The sequence below is a fragment of the Gorilla gorilla genome, chromosome 11 (genome assembly GCF_029281585.2).
Source record: "Gorilla gorilla gorilla isolate KB3781 chromosome 11, NHGRI_mGorGor1-v2.1_pri, whole genome shotgun sequence".
Lineage (NCBI taxonomy): Eukaryota > Metazoa > Chordata > Mammalia > Primates > Hominidae > Gorilla > Gorilla gorilla.
In genome coordinates this window covers 50,784,930-50,804,722 of record NC_073235.2, presented here as the reverse complement: position 1 = coordinate 50,804,722, position 19,793 = coordinate 50,784,930, and the positions used below count along the sequence as shown (strand labels likewise).

At 36.9% G+C, this 19,793-nt stretch overlaps 1 protein-coding gene and 1 pseudogene across 9 annotated transcripts in view; one reads left to right on the top strand and one right to left on the bottom strand.

The window, feature by feature from the left end:
- MBD5 (methyl-CpG binding domain protein 5) overlaps nt 1–19,793 on the bottom strand; it is a 484,769-nt gene that overhangs the window by 212,564 nt on the left and 252,412 nt on the right. The window lies entirely within an intron of this gene.
- On the top strand, nt 6,775–8,064 carry LOC109025853 (ubiquitin carboxyl-terminal hydrolase 12-like; annotated as a pseudogene).

The following is a 19,793-nucleotide window of genomic DNA, read 5'->3' as shown; positions in this document are numbered from 1 at the left end:
ATATATGCTTTTATTTTTTCTTATTCATATTCTACACTTTTCTTTTTTTGTCAGTTAAAATAACTAAGAAATGATGTGGACAGATAAGGTCAACAACAGCAAACAAAATCATTCTTATATGAAATAACACTCTGGAACTGGAAACTCCTCTTTGTCTTTGCCTTTAACCTCCAATACTTCCCCTTGCTCCCTGCTGTGCTGTTGTGGTAAGCCGGCTGGCCTGTCATGTAGCCACACAGACTTTTCCCTACCAACTTTGCATATATTAGCAACCAAATGCTGTGCCTTTGTTTAGAATATTGCTTTTTTAAGTATGCTTGGAAAGATTTTCTGGCAGGGCAACCTTATTCTTCAGAAGCTTAAATGGCTTGAATATACTAATTAACGAAACACCAAATTGTTTGTCTGATTTACTACTGAATGCCTTTTGTAATCATTTGCTGGATTTGCTAAAATTCAGAAGGTTCCACTTATTAAAAACCAATAGCAGATCCAATTATTTTGCTGGCCATTTGCAATCTGGCAATCTGCAATCATTATTTCACTTTCTGAGACCAACTAAAAATATAAATAATATCTTCAAATTTTATTTTTGAATAGCTCTTCAAACAAATATATATAATATATATAATAATGTATAACATATAATGTATATATGATATAATGAAACATATATGCTTTAGTGTGGTATATCATTTTACTTTTCACTTTAGTTTGAAAAGAGTAAGATGAAAGCAACCATGCTTTCAAAATAAAACAGAAGCCTGGGCAAGATAGTGACACCTCATCTCTAAAAAAATAAAAAAAATATTAGCCAGGTAGGGTGGTGTACATTGTAGTGCCAGCTACTCGGAAGGCTGAGGTGGATCACTTGAAACCAGGAGGTTGAGGCTGCAGTGAGCCATGACAGCACCACTGCACACTAGCTTGGGTGACAGAGTAAGACCGTGTCTCCAGAAAACCCAGAAAAAAAACAAACAAAAACCCAAAACCGAAATGCTTTAATATCTGCATAGAAAAATAATCCAATCTAAGTCCCACATCTACATGTAATTAAATGGACTTGATATAAGTTTGTCTCTTCAGCAGAACATTGACTTTAAAAAATTACATCTCTATTAGCAAGAGCTATTAATAACAGCAAGAAGCATGGAGAAAATATTGCTCTAGCCTGTTCTGTGTCTTAGGTAGCTTTAAAGGTTAAAATAAAAGGCTTTTTGATGGGGAGGGAAAGTCCTCATTCCAGATTGCTCCAAAAGGAAAAAGTAAGCATTAATAGAAAGATCTGGTCTGGAGGCAGTGATCACTTGGAACAATAATACAGAACTTAACACTATGAGCAAATCACAAATCCAACTAAAATCACCAGTATTTTCCCACCTCCAATCTATTCTTCATGCCCACAGCAAGAGGATTTTTTTCAAAATATGAATCTGAGCATAATATCTGCCATTTATAAAGACTCAATAGCTTTATGTTATTTTTGAACTTAAAAATATCTTCACATGGTCTTATACAGCTAGTATTGTTACAGTAGGTAGCTAGTCAGACACGAGCAAGGCAGGAGAGGGCCCCCCATTCCCAACCAAGAATGTCAGGCAACCATCAGGTGAGAGTCAGGTGGATGGTCTGTCTCTCTAAAATAATAATTGGTCACAGCTGGTGCCAGGGAAAGGCAGTCTCCCAATAGATAGAAACACCTGAAACTGGTTCAGCAGCTTTCTGATAAGATTTCAGGAGTTAGGCAAATGGGGTCAAGCATGTACACTAAGAAGCAAAATGGCGGAGTTTAACTGGTATACGACTTTTTTCTAAGAACACTAGACTGGTAAAGAAAAGAATGCCTCAAGTGAGCACGTGTACAACTCCAGCAAATATACTATGCATATAGCCCCTCCCAAGTGCTGGCTGGCCACTACTTATGAGGACAGCCCACCCCAAGGGAAGAATCAGGGGAAAAGGGACGTAATTCCCCTAGAAACATGCCAAGATATAAAATCCCAAGTCAAAGGTCAAACCGTGCACTTGATCTGTCAAATCACCTGCTTGGCCCTCTTTCAAGTGTACTTTACTTCCCTTCCTTCCTGCTCTAAAGCTTTTTAATAAACTTTCACTCCTGCTCTAAAATTTGCCTCAGTCTCCCACTCTGCTCTTATGCCCCTTTGTTGAATTTTTTCTTCTGAGGAGGTAAGAATTAAGGTTGTTGCAAACCCATATGGATTCACCACTGCTAACAGTATGATTCAGTTACTTAATTCCTCTAACAATTTCCTGTCCATTGACACTCTTCACCAGTTACTTCACTTTATCTTCCAGACACACTGTCCCTTTAGTCCCTGGTACCTTCTATGTTCCTTCCAGCTACACAGGCTACTGCTATGCTTTTCTGCCTAGAATGTGCTTTTTTTCCTTCTTGACTCAGTTAACTCATATTCTATTGGCAATTAACTATAAGATAGTTTGGTTTATTGCTATATTGGCTTATGAATGAAGTGCTTTAGGGGCACAGAGGTGTCCCTCCATCTTAGTCACCAGCAATAGAAACCAACTTGTAATTTCAGCAGAAAATACATTTATTAAAGGATAGGAAACACCTCACAGAATTCTTCAGGATGCTATAGAAACAGCTTTGGAAGTTCCCCAACCAGGAAAGGAGCGTGCAGCATGCAATGCTACTGTCTGGAAGCTGCGGGATAGATGTTGCCACTATAATAACTTTTCTGTTATATTTGGAAACTGGAAGTAGCTGCTACTGCTACTTCAGAAATGAAGACTCCAGAAATGGAGTCTGTAGTCTACATTTTTTTCATGTCTCTAATTTTTGTTTCAAAGTCTGTGGTGAGTATGCCTGATTGGCAGTCCTGTTTATGGACTCATGCCCAATGTGTAACAGAGACTGGGAGAGTAAGTAGTTGGCATTTTAAGCCTGTAAGATAGAAAATATCTCTGATTCAGAGTGTAGGGTACTCCCTAAACCCAGAAAGAGAGTTCTAATACTAATTATCCAAGAATAACAAATATCCACTAGCTGAGGAATACAGACAGAATTGAGAACAACTTTTCAAGGAAGGTAATATTTTAGTTGTGTCTAGTTTTTTTTTCTTTCTTCTTTTTGTTAAGCAAGACTTTGTCAAGCAAAGTGAAAGCAAGTGATGATAGGGAAGACACTGCAGGAAAAGAAGAGAGAATAGCATTGGATCTTAAGCAGCTCTAGAATCAAATGAAGAGCTTTCTAAAAAACAATCCCCATGCCCGGGTGCAATGGCTCATGTCTGTAATCCCAGCACTTTGGGAGGCCAAGGCAGGTGGATGATATGTCAGGAGTTCAAGACCAGCCTGGCCAACATGATGAAACCCTGTCTCTACTAAAAATACAAAAAATTAGCTGGATGTGGTGGTGGGCACCTGTAATCCCAGCTACTTGGGAGGCTGAGGCAGGGGAATTGCTCGAACCTGGGAGGCAGAGGTTACAGTGAGCTGAGATCGCGCCACTGCACTCCAGCCTGGGCAACAAGAGTGAAACTCCATCTCAAAAAAAAAAAAAAAAATCCCCAAATGTAGTCACTTATTCAATAGGTATGTACTGGGTCCCTGATATCTCATATTACTATTAGGATATTCTGTGACAATCATTTGGTTAAGTATCTGTGAAAGCAAAAGCACTGACACATAAAATAGATGGTCTGCTTAAGAGAAAGCAGTAAGTTCTTGGCCCAGTATAAATGGAGCTCAGGGAGATCAGAGATGAGGCAAGAAAGCAAACTATGGGCAAATATAAAAGGTTATGACTGACTGCCTGAAGCATTTAAAGTGTACTCTACAGGTCCTCAGACATTTTTGAAAATGGAGATCATACATAATAGAAACTTGTTAACTCTGCATATGGGTAAAACATGACACTTCAGTGAACAAAATAGGAAATGACTGGATATCAATTATTAAAACAAAACAAAACACCCCAGGAAATGGAATAAAACTGAGCCTTTTATGTATCTTGTATGCAGGCACCTGAAGGCTTAAGCAATAGATCCAGAAGTTCGGTCCTTCATTTTTCTCCGGTGAAATAGAATAGAGCATTAGTAGTCAATGAACATTTGGAGAGAATAGAGGGTTGCAGGAGCAAAGAAGAACTCCTAAAGTTACAAACAACTTTAGACAAAGTTCTTTAAAGAAAGTTCTTTAGGCCAGGCATGGTGGCTCATTCCTGTAATCCCAGCAGTTTGGGAGGCTGAGGCAGATGGACCACATGAGGCCAGGAGTTCAAGGCCAGCCTGACCAACATGGAGGAACCCTGTCTCTACTAAAAATACAAAAATTAGCTGGGTGTGGTGGTGCATGCCTGGAATCCCAGCTACTCAGGAGCCTGAGGCAGAAGAATCGCTTGAACCTGGGAAGCAGAGGTTGCAGAGAGCCAGAACATATCACTGCACTCCAGCCTGGGCGACAGAGCTAGACTCTGTTTCAAAAAAAAAAAAAGAAAGTTCTTTAAACAGAGGATGGAGCAAAGCTTACCTTCTGCTGGGAAGTTCTAGGAAGAAACTGCTAGAGAAGAAAAAGGGCCTGGGTTGGCCTGGCATATCCTGGGTTAACTGGGGGACCATCAAGGATGGGAAAAGGAGAAAGTTTCCCCATCCTTGCTTTGTCACACTGGATTTGGAGGCAGTAGCATGACTACAACTGAGATTGGCTGTAACCCAGAATTGCTTATTCTCTTTCCTTGTATATGACTTACAGAATGCCATGTATATAAACAGGTGTACTTATGTTAGGTTGTGCCTATTCATACATGTTGGCACTAAGTCTATACATACAATATTGATATATGAGGATGCTGTAATTTATTGACATGCAGTGTACAAAGTGGTTTATGGCATGATGCCGATTTCTAGAGCTATAAGCAATATATTGATAAATTATAAATCACACAGTAATAAAGTTCCTTCTGAGAAGAAGAAGAGAGGTTTGTGGGATACTGTCCAAAAGATAATAGCCCAGACTCACTTCTGGAATGGATGAGGAGTGAGGAGCTCCCCAGTGAAACAACCATAACTGGTAAAAAAATTATAAAAATACAATCCTTTAAAATCTCTGAAAATTGTCTTAAGGGCACACAGCCAATGAAGAAACATTTGTGCAAGACAATTTACTAACTCTTGGGAAGAACAAAGAGAGTCACTGGCACTTGAGTCACAACCCACTGCCTTCCTCACTCCCACTCACCAGCTCAGCAGGACAGAGGCTCCACTCCAGGTAGGTGTGGTCAAGATTACAGGGCTGCCCTTCTCCCCACCTCCCAGCCAAGGGCTCTGATATCTTCCACAGAAGGCAAGCCATCAACATTTCTCATGACCCCAGCTATGTATTGCAGATGTAAAATTCTACTCAAGTACAGTTGAGAGGCCAGGGGTTCCCTTTCTGCACCAAGACCTTACCTGTAGAGCAAAAGTTCTTCTACTCCAGGTGAGGTAGACTGAGAACACTGGAGCTTAAAGCATCCATGCCCCAGCTCACCCTTAGGGCACAGGTTCCATGCTGGGAGAAGCAAGCCAAGAGATTAGAGGCTACTCCTCTGCATACTGCTCTGCTCATAAAACAGGTTTGCCACTGCATGAAAAGTGGGCTGCTGTTCCTAACCTTAGCTTCAGGCTAGTAGTTCCAAGATTTTGCCCAGGGGGAGGAGAATATCATAAGAACAGAGAACTCCGAAGCTCTCCCCAAGAGAACTGACTTTATTGAGAATAGAGTGAGGGAGAATTCAAGCCCAAGAGTGCTCTTGAAACAATGAAGATTCTGATGGTATGCAAAAGGAGGCTAGTATCTCCATGAGAGAAATAAGCTAAGTAGTAGGTCATCTCGGTGAACAATAGGAAATGACTGGATATCAGTTATTAAACAAAACAGAAAAACACTCCCCAAAACTTGAAGCTATTTGCCAGAGAGAATCAAAGAGGCAGTTAAGAACAATCTTCCTGGAGTCAGAATAAACTTCAAAGAATGGCCTCAAAATTAGTTCAGTATAGGGGACAGAATTTAATTGGAACAGACTACAGCAGTTTGTTCCCTGGGGTATTATTGGAAACAATAAAGCATTACCCCAGCAATTAGTAGAGCTTAACAGGTAGGTATGATACCAATAGAAGCAAACAGCATAACAGATCAGGGAAAGAGACAGTCAAAGGGAGTCTGTCATAGCTACTGTCATCCCAGGAGGACTATATGCATGGGAAAGGCTGCGTGCTCTGAAGAGTAACATCAGAAGCTTCACATAGGTGGTGAATAGATTTTGTTAAAATAGTCCAGGGAAGTCATTAAATGAATAAACAGGCCAACAAAAATGACAAGTATTGAGGACTAATATTCAGAATTGCTACAATATGCTATCTAGAAAGTCCGGTTTTCAATAAAATATTATAAGATATGCAAAGAGGCCAGACACGGTAACTCACGCCTGTAAATCCCAGCATGTTGGGAGGCTGAGGTGGGCAGATCACTTGAAGTCAGGAGTTCCAGACCAGCCTGGCCAACATGGTGAAACCCCGTTTCTACTACAAGCACCAAAAATAAAAACAATTAGTCGGGCGTGGTGGCAGGTGCCTGTAACCCCAGCTATTTGGGAAGCTGAGGCACGAGAACTGCTTGAACCTGGGATGCGGAGGTTGCAGTGAGCCAAAATTGTGCCACTGTACTCTCCAGTCCAGCCTGGGCAACAGAGTGAGACTCTGTCTCCAAAAAAAAAAAAAAAAAGAAAAAAAATTTGAAGAACTAAAGCAAACTATGCTTAAAGAACAAAAGGTAAGTATGATTACAACATTTTAACAGATATACAATATTAATAAAGAGACAGAAATTGTAAAAAAAAAAATCAGGCAATGGTGGCTGGGCAGGTTTGGTGTGTGGGTTTGTGGCCCATGCTTTGCAATGCAAGTGGGTGGCCTGGCTTCTCTCCTCCCCTGCCTCCATCTGGACCACGAGTGCCAGTGCTTCAGCATTAGAGAAAGAGATTGGCCCAAAACAGTTTCCAGTCAATGAGCACTATTTTGGGTTAGTCAATTTTGGGAATACCTGCAATGGGCACTTTTGGGTTAGTCAATTTGGGAAATATGTGCAATTTTGGGAATTCAGTTCTTCATGTGCTTTATTTTTGTCATCCATTTCAGGAAAAAGTTCTAGCATACAAGACAACCTAGGTAGAAGGAAAATTTTAATGTGCTCAGCAACTTTCTTCCACTGTGTAGCCACACAGAAGGAAAAGGTTGAAGTAATATCTCCCGAGAAGTTCAAAACAAGATTACAGAAAGAAAATGAGTTTTTCTGCATGCAACAAGATACCCATGGGTTCTTAAATTACCTACTAAATACAATTGCTGATATTCTATAAGAAGAGAGAAGGCAGGATAAACAAAATGGTCACTTACCAAATGGTAATATTGATACTGAAAATAACAACAGCACACCAGACCCAATGTAGGTTCACGAAATTTTTCAGAAAATATTAACTAATGAAACCAGATGTATTACTTGTGAAACTGTAAGAGCAAAGATGAAGATTTTAAAGAACTTCCTGTGATATAGAATAAAATGCATCAGTTATTCACTGTTTAAGGGTTTTTAGCAACGCAGAAACTCTATGAAGTGAATACAGACATTACTGTGAAGAGTGTTGTAGCAAATAGGAAGCACACAAATGAATGAAAGTTTAAAAACCACCCATGATTAGAGCTCTACATCTGAAAATATTTAAATATATGGATTAAATTCACTGATGTATGAAACTTTCTTACTAGGTAGTTTTTCGTTTAGAACTTTGTCTGTGTAACACTTCAGGGGATGCAACCAATCCAGACAGAATGCACGACCTTGTTGCTATTATGATTTACTGTGGAAGTGGTCACAGGTGAGGCCATTATATTGTAATAGTTAAGAATCAAGATTTCTGCTTGTCCTTTGATGATACTGTAGAAAAAAATGAATGCACAAATTACTGAAGAATTCTATGTATTGACCTCAGATATTGCAAAGAACTCAGAGTCTGGTTACGTTCTTTTCTATTAGTCTCGGAACTGAGTGGAGACTGTGAGGAGGACATACTTTCTGCCTTATTTCTTCTCTGGTTATTTTGGAGAGAATCAAACACCAATTTTTCAAGAAATAGAAATGCAGGGAGCTCAAAAGCCACTAATACTCTTTGCACACAATGAAGCAAAGACTATGGATTTTAAAAAAAGAGAAAAGTGGAAATTCTGGATGGAAATAAACATATAATACAATGAAATAAGAAATTCACTAGAGGGGCTCAATCATAGATTTCAGTTGGCAGAATAAAGAATCAGTGAACACGATGATAGATTGATAGAGATTATGTAATGAAAGCACAGAGAAAAAAGAATGTAGTAAACAACAGAGCCTCAGAGAAATGTGGGACACCATGAAACACAGCAGCATATGCATAAGAGGGGTACCAGAAGGAGATGAGAGAAAGAAACAAAATAATATTCAAAGAAATAATGGCTGGAAACTTCCAAAATTTGATGAAAATTCACTAACTGACCTACTGAAGAAGCTCAACAAATTCCAAGTAGGATGAAGACAGAGAGAATCATACTCAGACACATCAAAGTGAAAATGTTCAAGGGAGAGAAAATCTTGAATGCAGTAAGAGAAAAATAATTCCTCACATACAAGGGAAGCTCAAAAAGATCAGTGGCTGATTTCTCATCAGAAACAATGGAGACCAGAAGGCAGTGGGACGATATAAACAAAGTGCTGACAGGAAAACAAAACCCCAAAACTTGTTACTTAAAAATTTTAATTCTGGGCTGGACGTGGTGGCTCACGCCTGTAATCCCAGCACTTTGGGAGGCAGAGGTGTGCAGATCACTGGAGGCCAGCAGTTCGAGACCAGCTTGGGCAACATAGTGAAAGCCTATCTCTACTAAAAATACAAAAAAAATCATCTGGGCATGCTGGTGTGTGGCTGTAATATCAGCTACTCGGGAGGCTGAGGCACGAGAATCCCTTGAACCCGGGAGGTGGAGGTTGCAGTGAGCCGAGATCGCACCGCTGCACTCCAGCCTGGGCGATGGAGCCAGCTCTATCTAAAAAAAAAAAAAACACAAAAAACTCTAATCCCAGCACTTTGGGAGGCCGGGGCAGGCGGATCACGAGGTCAGGAGATCAAGACCATCCTGGCTAACACAGTGAAACCCTGTCTCTACTAAAAATACAAAAAATTAGCCGGGCGTGGTGGCGGGTGCCTGTAGTCCCAGCTACTCGGGAGGCTGAGGCAGGAGAATGGCGTGAACCCGGGAGGCGGAGCTTGCAGTGAGCCCAGATCGCGCCACTGCACTCCAGCCTGGGTGACAGAGCAAGACTCTGTCTCAAAAAAAAAAACTTCACTCTGGCCAAACTCTATTTCAAAAAGGAACGTGAAATAAGTATGTTCCAAGGAAACTGAAACTGAGAAAATTTATTGATAACACATTTACCTACATGACAAGAAATACTAAAGAAACTTCTTCAAGAATCCAGTTGATAATCTGACATCAAGAAAACAAAAAGGGGCAGCACAAGTAAAAGTAATTATAAAAGATACAATGAATGCATATTTTGTCTCCTTCTTTCCTTAATTGATCGAAAAAGAAATTGTATAAAACAATATTGTAGGATAAAGTACTGTGGGCCTATCACATATAGAAATATATCTGACAAGAATAACATAAAGGAGCACAGAATAAGCATGTGACAAAATCCAACACCTCTTCATTTTAAAAATATTCAACAAACAAGAAGTAGAAGGGCACTTCCTCAACCATTAAAGGACATTTATGGAAAATCCACAGTTCATATCATACTTAATGGTGAATGAATGCATGTTTTCCCCTCAGATCAGGAACAAAAAATATCTAGTCTTGCCACTTCTATTCAACATTATACTGGAAGTTCTAGCCAAGGAAACTAGACAAGAAAATGAAATAAAAGGCACACAGATTGGGAAAGACTAAGATAGAGGTAAGACTATCTCGATTTAAGATGATATGATCTTTTCTAAAAAAATTATTGTAGGTACACAGTAGGTATATATATTTACGGGTACATGAGATGTTTTGATACAGGCATGCAATGTGAAATAAACACATCATGGAGACTGGGGTATCCATCCCCTCTGGCATTTATCCTTTGAGATATAAACCATTACATTCTTTAAGTTTAAAATATACAATTAAATTATTATTAACTATAGTCACTCTATTATGCTATCACAATACAATAGTAGATTTTATTCATTCTTTATAGTTTTTGTATCCATTAGCCATCCCCACCTCTCCCCCAATCCCCTACTACCCTTCCCAGCCTCTGGCAACCATAGCCTCCCAGGGAGTCGGGACTACAGACACATGCCACCATGCCTGGCTAATTTTTTTTTTTTTTTTTTTGAGGCAAGGTTTCACTACGTTGCTCAGGCTGGTCTCGAACTCCTGGGCTCAAGTGATCCACCTGACCTTGGCTTCTCAAAGTGTTGGGATTAGAGGCATGAGCCACACTTCACCTGGCCAATTGTTTTGTTTAATTCAGCAAATGAGTGGGAGCATGCATTGTTTGTCTTTCTGTGCCTGGCTTATTGCACTTAGCATAATGATCTCCAGTTCCATCTATGTTGTTGCAAATGATTGGATCCCCCTTTTTTTTTTTTTATGGCTGAATGGTACTCTGTTGTGTATAGGTACCACATTTTCTTTATCCATTCATCTGCTGATGAACACTTAGCTTGCATCCAAATCTCTAGCTACTGTAAACAGTGCTGCAACAAACTTGGGAGTGCATAGATATATCTTCAGTATGCTGATTTCCTTTCTTTTGGGTATATACTCAGCAGTGAGACTGCTGGATCATATGGTAGCTCTATTTTTAGTTTTTAAAGGAACCTCCAGACTGTTGTCCATAGTGGCTGTACTAACTTGCACTCCCACCAACATTGTAGGAGGGTTCCCTTTTTTCCACATCCTAGCTAGCGTTTGTTATTACCTATCTTTTGGATATAAGTCATTTTAATTGGGGTGAGAGGATATCTCATTGTAGTCTCGATTTGCATTTCTGATGATTAATGATTGAACACCCTTTCATATACCTGTTTGCTATTTGTATGTCTTCTTTTGAGAAATGTCTATTGAATCAAATCTTTTGCCCATTTTTAAATTGTATTGTTAGATTTTTTTTCCTGTAAAGTTTATGAGCTCCTTACATATTCTTGTTATTAATCCTTTGTCAGATAGGTAGTTTGCAAATATTTTCTCCCATTCTGTTTGTTGTCTCTTCACTTTCTTGACTGTTTCCTTTGCTGTGCAGAGGCTTTTTAACTTAATGTGATCCCACTTGTCCATTTTTGCTTTGGCTGCCTGTGCTCATGGGGTGTTGCTCAAGAAATATTTGCCCAGATCAATGTCTTAGACAGCTACTCCAATGTTTTCTTGTAGTAATTTCATAGTTTGAGGTCTTAAATGTAAGTCTTTAATGTATTTTGATTTGGTTTTTGTTTATGGTGAGAGATAGGGGTCTAGTTTCATTCTTTTGCATACGATTATTGAGTTTTCCCAGCACCAATTATTGAAAAGACTCTTTTCCCTCAGCGTATGCTTCTGGCACTTTTGTCAAAAATGAGTTCACTGTATGTGTATGGATTTGTTTCTAGGTTCTCATTCTGTCAAATGAGTTCACTGTCAAAAATGAGTTCACTGTATGTGTATGGATTTGTTTCTAGGTTCTCATTCTGTTCCATTGGTCTATGTGTCTGTTTTTATGCCAGGACCATGCTGTTTTCGGTTAGTACAACTCTGTAGTATATTTGAAGTCAGGTAATGTGATTCCTCCAGTTTTGTTCTTTTGCTTAGAGCAGCTTTGGTTATTTTGGATTTTTTGTGATTCCATATAAATTTTAGGATTGTTTTTTCTATTTCTGTGAAGGATGTCATTGGTATTTTGATAGGCATTACACTGATTTTATATATAAGAAAGCCAAAGGAATGTTCTAAAAATCTACAAAAATTAACAAGTTCAGCAAGATTGCAGGATACAAGATCAATATACAAAAATCAATCATTTTCTTTTGCCATTGACTCAGTGTTTAAAAAAATTGGTTATTTTCTCTAAACTGGCAATGAATAATCTGAAACGAAATAATAAAACAATTCCATCTAAAATTCTATTAAAAAATTAAAATATTTGTGAATAGATTTAACAAAGGAAGAGTGAAGTTACATTTTAAAAACTACAAAATATCAGTGAAAGAAATTAAAGACTTAAGTGAATACAAAGACATCTCATGTTCATGGATCTGAGCTCTACTATTGTTAAGATGATAAAATTCTCCAAATTGATCTACTGATTCAATGTAATCTCTATCAAACTCCCAGCTAGCTTTGTTGCTAAAATTGGTAAGTTGATCTTAAAATTCACATGGAAATTGATAGAACGTAGAATAGCCCAAACACACCATTTTAAAAAACAGGAACAAAATTGGAGGACTCTTACTTCCTTATTTCAAACTTATCAAAGCTACAGTAATTAAAATAGTGTGGTACCTACAAAAAGATAGACACATACAGATCAATGGAATAGACATGACAGATAAATAAAGCATGTATTGACAAAGATGTGGAGAAACTGAAACCCTCATACACTCTTGGTAGGACTGTAAATGGTGCAGCTGTTTTGGAAAACAGCCTGACAGTCTCTCAAATGTTAAACATAAAGTTAACATATAAGTCAGTAATTCTATGCCTAGTTATATAAAAAAGAGCAATGAAAATATATATTCACATAAAAACTTGTACACAAATATTTATAGTATTATTATTCACTATAGCTAAAAAGTAGAAACTACTCAAATATTCATCAATTGATGAATAAAATGAAATGTGGTATATTCGTAACTGAAATATTATTTGGTAATAGAAATGAAAAAATTACTGATACACGCTACAATATTGATGAACATTAAAAATACTGTACTGAGTAAAAGGAAATGAAGAGAAAATAATGAGCGGGGAAGAGCCTGGGGTTGTCACACTGAAAACATACAGTCATTAAATGGCTTAGTATTGATAAGTCAACAGAAGGTCAGTTAAGGTATGAGGAGACTGATAATTTGTATTGAGGCCTCTTTCATCTAGAAGGAGAGTCACGGCAGTGCAATGGTGAATTTGATCGGTTGCTCAGTACTTTAAACTGCTCTAGTTCTCCTTTTATATTCTGAAATTCCTAAAGCCTGTTAAAAGGCAGGAATCTCATTCTTAAGAAATATATCTTTCCCAAGAGAATGATTTAAGTGTTTATTGTTTCTTAGATTTAAAAAAAGTAGCTTACTTTTCCATTCATTTAAAGAGTAATACATGATTTTTGGCTGGGTGTGGTGACTCACGCCTATAATCCCAGGACTTTGGGAGGCTGAGACAGGTAGGTCACCTGAGGTCAGGCATTCGAGATCAGCCTGGCCAAGGTGGTGAAACACTGTCTCTACTAAAAATACAAAAAAATTAGCTGGGCGTGGTGGTGGGCACCTGTAATCCCAGCTACTTGGGAGGCTGAGGCAGGATAATTGCTTGAGCTCAGGAGGTAGAGGTTGCAATGAGCTAAGATCATGCTACTGCACTCCAGCCTGGATGACACAGTGAGACTCCATCTCAAAAAAAAAAAAAAAAGGTAATACATGATTTTTATAGGATTATTAGAGAATACAAATAAGTGTAAGAATGAAAACAGTCCTATTAATTAAAACCAAAAAACTATTAAACTGTTGATATTTTTGCATAACTTTCTCAGACTTTTTTTCTGCTTTCATTTTTTGCAAAGCAGTGACAATACTAAATTTCATACATTTTTAAAGAGAAAGTCCACATTTAAGCAAATTATTTGAAAACATTATGTATAATAACATCACATTATTGCATTGTAATTTGTTCATTACCATTCACTACTGTTTATCATTTAGGTTGTTTCCAAATTTAGTTATTATAAATAATGTTGTAAAGTTTCCTGTGGATAATGTTTTTCCATGCTTCCTTAGAATAGATTTTTAGAAACCGAGTTAAAGGATAATAATATCTTTAGGTATGGCATACATACATTGATTAGTTGTTTTCTGAGAGTTGTACTAATTATACCTACCCACAGTGTAAGAAAATACCTGTTTCTGGACATTTTCACAAACATGTCATCTTACCCTCATGAGCACTATTGTCTTACCAAATCTCTAGAACATGAATCTAAAATTCCACTCATAACCTATATTGAAAGAAGAACTCATTATAAGTTTCATAAAAGGAGAAATTGTTAATATTTGCTATAAAGGCTTTGCATAGTTTTATGAGATAAATGTACTATACATTAAATAGGAGTAAAGTTAATTTTTCTTATTCTGGAAAAGAATGAGTTTGTATCAGCTTGAGTCAAATAAAAAAACTATTTTGGCCATTTCTACTATTAGCAAGGCACTGTAATGAATGAAGCTTATAGTTTGGGAAGTTGTAAGCACAAAAGTAGTTCAATAACCATATGAGATTTAAATAAATAGTTTCAGAAAACAGCAGAAGAGTTGTTCAGGGTCTGCACAAAATTATTTGTCAAAGATATAATACAGAAAAATGAAGCCTCTGGAAATTCAGACGAGAGAGATCACTTCAGGTTAGGATAAGATTTATTAATTACAGAACTTACTAAATATATAGAAAACACAGAGAAGTCTTGGTCTTTATTCAAAAGTCTTTGAACCATAAGCATCAGCCTTTAAAAAATTCTGTTTAGTGTTTATAACATTTAATCATTTCATTTTTAGATTACTGTTTTTTTTTCCTTTTTATTATTTCTACTTCAAGACTCACTTCTAACAAAGTGTCCTGTGATAGATTACACTACACACATCCCTGCATTGAGTAGTTAATTGCACCTATGGTTCACCTAGTCCGATCATCAGGGCTTTTTTCCCTTGGTATGTATTTGTTTTTGGAGCATCTATTATAATATAATGGTGAATCAATTGGTGCTAGGTTATTTTGGTTCATAGCAATGACATAGCAAAATATCTTTCTTGGATAGTAGAATATGATTCATGCTAAATAAATGTCACTATCAACACTGACAGCCCACTTTAGTCAATGCTATGAATGAATTTCCATCTTATTACTGTGAAGAAATCACTTTTTTAAAGGTCTGAAGTTTATACACACACACACACCAACATAACACACACTTTCATGGTACTTAAAAATGCCATAGTTGATGAGTTATTTGAGATGAGAAAGCATCTATAATAAACTTGAAAAGCTTCAGAATCTTGCTATCCAGAAATTCACCATTTATGCTACAGAGTGAATGTGTCCCCCAAAGTTCATGTGTTGCAAATATAATCCCCAATGCAACAATGTTGAGAAGTTGGAGTTTCAAGAGGTGATTAGGTTATGAGGGGTCTGCCCTCATAAATGAATTAACGTTGTTATCATAGGATGGGTTCATTATTGTGAGAGTGAGTTTGTTATAAAAGTGAGTTTGACACTCTCTTGCTCTATCTTATACACATGCTCTATTGCTCTTCTGCTTTTGGCCATTGGGATGATGTGGCAAGTAGGTCCTCACCAGATGCAAGCCCCTTGACCTTGGACTTCCCAGTCTGCAGGATCATGAGAAATACGTTTTTCTTTATAAATTATGCAATCTGTGGTACTCTGTTGTAGCAACACAAAATGGACTAAGACAATTCCCATATTCAGAAGACTGAAGGCAAAACAGGAGAGGTCCCATTACCTGAATATTCATTACCCAATCAAAAGTTCTATCAGCATAAAAAACTGACTGATACATCCATCACTCACTAATTGGGCCCTCCTCAAATATCCTTCCCTACTCAACACTAAAGAGCCTGTTCTTACTCTTCATGACAAAAATTTTGTTGGTCAGTCTTTCTCTAATCAATGGATGGTGTAAACATATCTGTTCTTTTGGGATGCTATCTATGCCTATAAAATATGCAAATTTATGCAAAGTCAATATTGGGAAAGATGTGGGATTTCATGGAGTTAATGAAAATTATATTTGAACACTACTCACATCACAAATAAAGCCAGTAAGAGCAGTTAAAAGTGAAATAAAGAAAATAAGCAAGGATCATGATTCAATGGGTGTTTGAAAGGAGAATAATATAAACATTAATGATTGGAGACACCTTTAGGAAAACTAAAAAACCCTCTGAATATTTTTGCAAAAAAAAGAACCTCTTTAAAAACCATAATAGAAAGTTAAACAATAAGGGCAAGATGTCATATTGCATTATCATCAACTTTGTTAGAAATTACAAAAATGATAATTAAAATGTCATTTATCCTTTGTTGCTCTTCATTATTCCCACAGTTAAAATTATAACTTGCATTTAAATAGCCTTCAGTTAAATATTTTTCATAACTAAGTCCCACTAAACTTACCACTACTATTTACCGTAAATCTTCGGTTCCTTTACCATAAGTCTTTGGTTCCTATTTCATTTAGATTCCTTGTCCTGGCTGCAATTATTCTTAGATAACAACAACAATAATAATAAAGGACAAGTCATAAAAATAATTTGCTTCTTAAAGATGAGTACAACCAGATTAAATGAATTCCTTTTTTAAAACAGAGGCAAACCTTAATTAATTATGCTCATAAACAAAGCATTCATAGTTCTGGTACAGTGTTAACAAAGAAAGCATTGTCCATCATCTGCAATCTTTGTTTATAAAATGATAGATTTTAATGCAGAGAGTGTTGGGAGTAGGGTGAGAAAGTGATTACAGCTTACCTAAATAAACAGAGGTCTGCAAAGTCTGGAAAATTAAAATCAATGAGAAGTTATATGGGTAAGTCTGCTTGTCAGCTCGGGGATCGAAATGCAGAAGAAATATGATCATAACTCTGATGAATCTTGGCACAACATTTCTCAGCAACTAAAGTTTTTAAAAGATATATATTAAAAGTCAAATGACACATGAATATGAAATAATAAATATATCAGATGATAAAAAGCAAGAATCATTCAGAAAGTAATAAAAATCAGTAATAGTTTCCCAAAATGGTAAGAAAATATGTTCATGTATTAAAATGGAAAAAAAGCTTTACGACAAATAATCCAGCTACTAAGTCAAACGGCAAATTTCATGTCTGTAAGAACAAACACTTTAGTCACAATAACCATAAATTCTTTCAGTTGAAATATTATTGCTAAATACTATATGGATACCTGAAAATACTACTAATAAAAAGAAGTGTTTGCTGCTATTAAAACTTATTAAAATTTTTACTAAATTATACACTATTCTGAAGAATAAGTAGAAAAAAATGAATAAAGTGACATATAAAATCACTTTAATAAAATATAAATTGTATAAAATTTAATGTATATAAAATGTAATGAATTAGAGGCCAGGCCCAGTGGCTCACACCTGTAATCCCGGCACTTTGGGAGGCCGGGGTGGGTGGATGGCTTGAGCTCAGGAGTTCCAGACCAGCCTAGGCAACATGGTGACAGCTTGTCTCTATTTAAAAAAAAATGCGGTGAATTAGAGTATATGCCCCAACTAACAGTGGTGATGTGATAATATGGGCATATTATTCTCAGATATTCTCATTATTCAGTAAAATCTGGATTTCAATTTAATATTTCCTAATTTTGAAAGATTATGTGAGGCCAGCAATACAAGCCTGTTGGCTGAATCTGGCCCATAAGCAAGAGATTTGTAAATCTAATATTTTGCTTAAGTGTGGCTAATTTACATCTACAATAAAGAAAGTAGATGCTTCAAATAGTTTAGTCCAATTTTCTCAAGTCAATTCTATTAATATCATTCTTCCTTTTAGTATGTTTACAAAATTCAACATGATAAGATCTTAACCAGCTTTCATTTATAAATGTTTTGACATTAGGTAGGAGGCAGATGAGAAAAAAGAGGTTGTATGTGCACTGGAACTTGTGAACAAGAACAGTTACCATGTCAAAGGTATATAACTGTTATTGAGATGACTTTTTCTACTCTCTTTCAGTTATCCTGTAGCTATTCAGAATAACAGAGTGCTGTGAACTAAGCTGTCTATTTGTTTGAAGAGCAGATGGGGAAAGTAGCTGCTTTGAAATGTGATTAAAATATGAGGCCTCTGTTTAGTATTTATTTTTCTTTTTAAGCTTCAGATTTGTGGCTTAAGCAACTTTAATCAAGAGAAGAAGGACCAGACAGCTGCTGTGGTCCTAGTCTGCTGCTGTGTTTCTGCATGGGGAAGGCTGTAATAACAGACAGCAAACAAATAACCAACTCTATCATTTGCCAAGGCTGTGAGGAAAAAGTCACTCATATATTGTTGGGGAGATTGCAGTGTGGGTAGACAACCTTTATGGAGAGCAACTAGCCAGTATCTATCCAAATTAAAAATACATTTACTATTTTGTATTCTGATTTTGAGTAGTTACACAAATCTATGTATATATTAAAATTGATAGAACAGTATATCAAAAGAAAGAAAAAGTCATTTTACAATCTGATAATTTAAAAACAAAAAAGAAAGAAAAAAAGCAAGTGAGCCTGGCATCAGGTTTGTAGACATTTTTTGGTTAATAATCCCAGCATCTTAAAGGTGGCAGTACAGACAAGACCCATCCATTATCTCATCTAATTTTATAATTACTTCATTGAGATAGGGACCAGCCCCCACTTTTGATAGAGGGTGATACCAAGGCTCCATGAGAGGGGGGTAACTTGCCCAAAGCCATGCACCAAGTCAAGGATGAAACCCAGATCAAACGCAAGTCTGCCTGCGCAACACGGCCACCAGGTTTCTTCCCTGATGCCCTCATTATCTGTTGTTTTGAGGTGATTGAAACAATAGAAAATTCTTAAAAAATGCATTCACTCTTTGACTTAGTAATCATACCTTTGGAAATGTATCTTAGAGATATCCTGTGCATATACAAAATGACAATATTTAAAGTTATTTACTGTGCTGGTTTTACATCAGCAAAAGATTGAAAAAAAAGTGTTCCTTTATGAGGGGCTGGTTAAATAAGCAATGGCATATACTTCTGATGTAATAAGATGTAACTCTAAAGAGAAATGAAGAAGCTCTCTATGTGTGGAGATTTAATCCCCCAAACTCCATTATAAATTGTTCAGTAAAAAAAGCAAGGGCAAAATAGTATATATAGTATGCTACTATTTGTGTAAGAAGAGGGAAAATACATCTGTATCTATGTTGTTACATTTTTGTTTATATAAACAAACATCAGAAGAGTACAAAAGAAACTAGTGATAACAGTGACCAGAAGTAGGTGGCAGCAAGGGCAGAACAGGGTAAAAAGCAGGATACTCAGTGTATACCTTCTAATATTGCTTTGATTTTTGAGTCAAATGTGGCAAGTTAGGAAGATAGTTAAGAAAGAAAGGGGTTATAAAGCAGCTGAGTGTAGCTATGTTTGTGTGCTAACTTTTTTTCTGGGCTCCCAGAGGCAGAAATTTTACTAACCTTTGCACTGCTCTAGTAAGCATAGGCATGGTCCATTTAGAGTACTTTTGACTATATTTGCGTGTGAAGGAGGAGGAGAAAACTGTATTGGGGACTTCAGTGGAGAGCACATTTCTTATGACTTAAAATAGGGCCATCGGTGAAGGATAAATGGCTTAGTTCTTAGATTTCTTTGGCATATTCCACTACAGGTATGTAATAATTTTATCTGAATAGGAAAGGAAATGCCTGCTCTACTTACCTCAGGACTAAAATTAGGCTGCCTA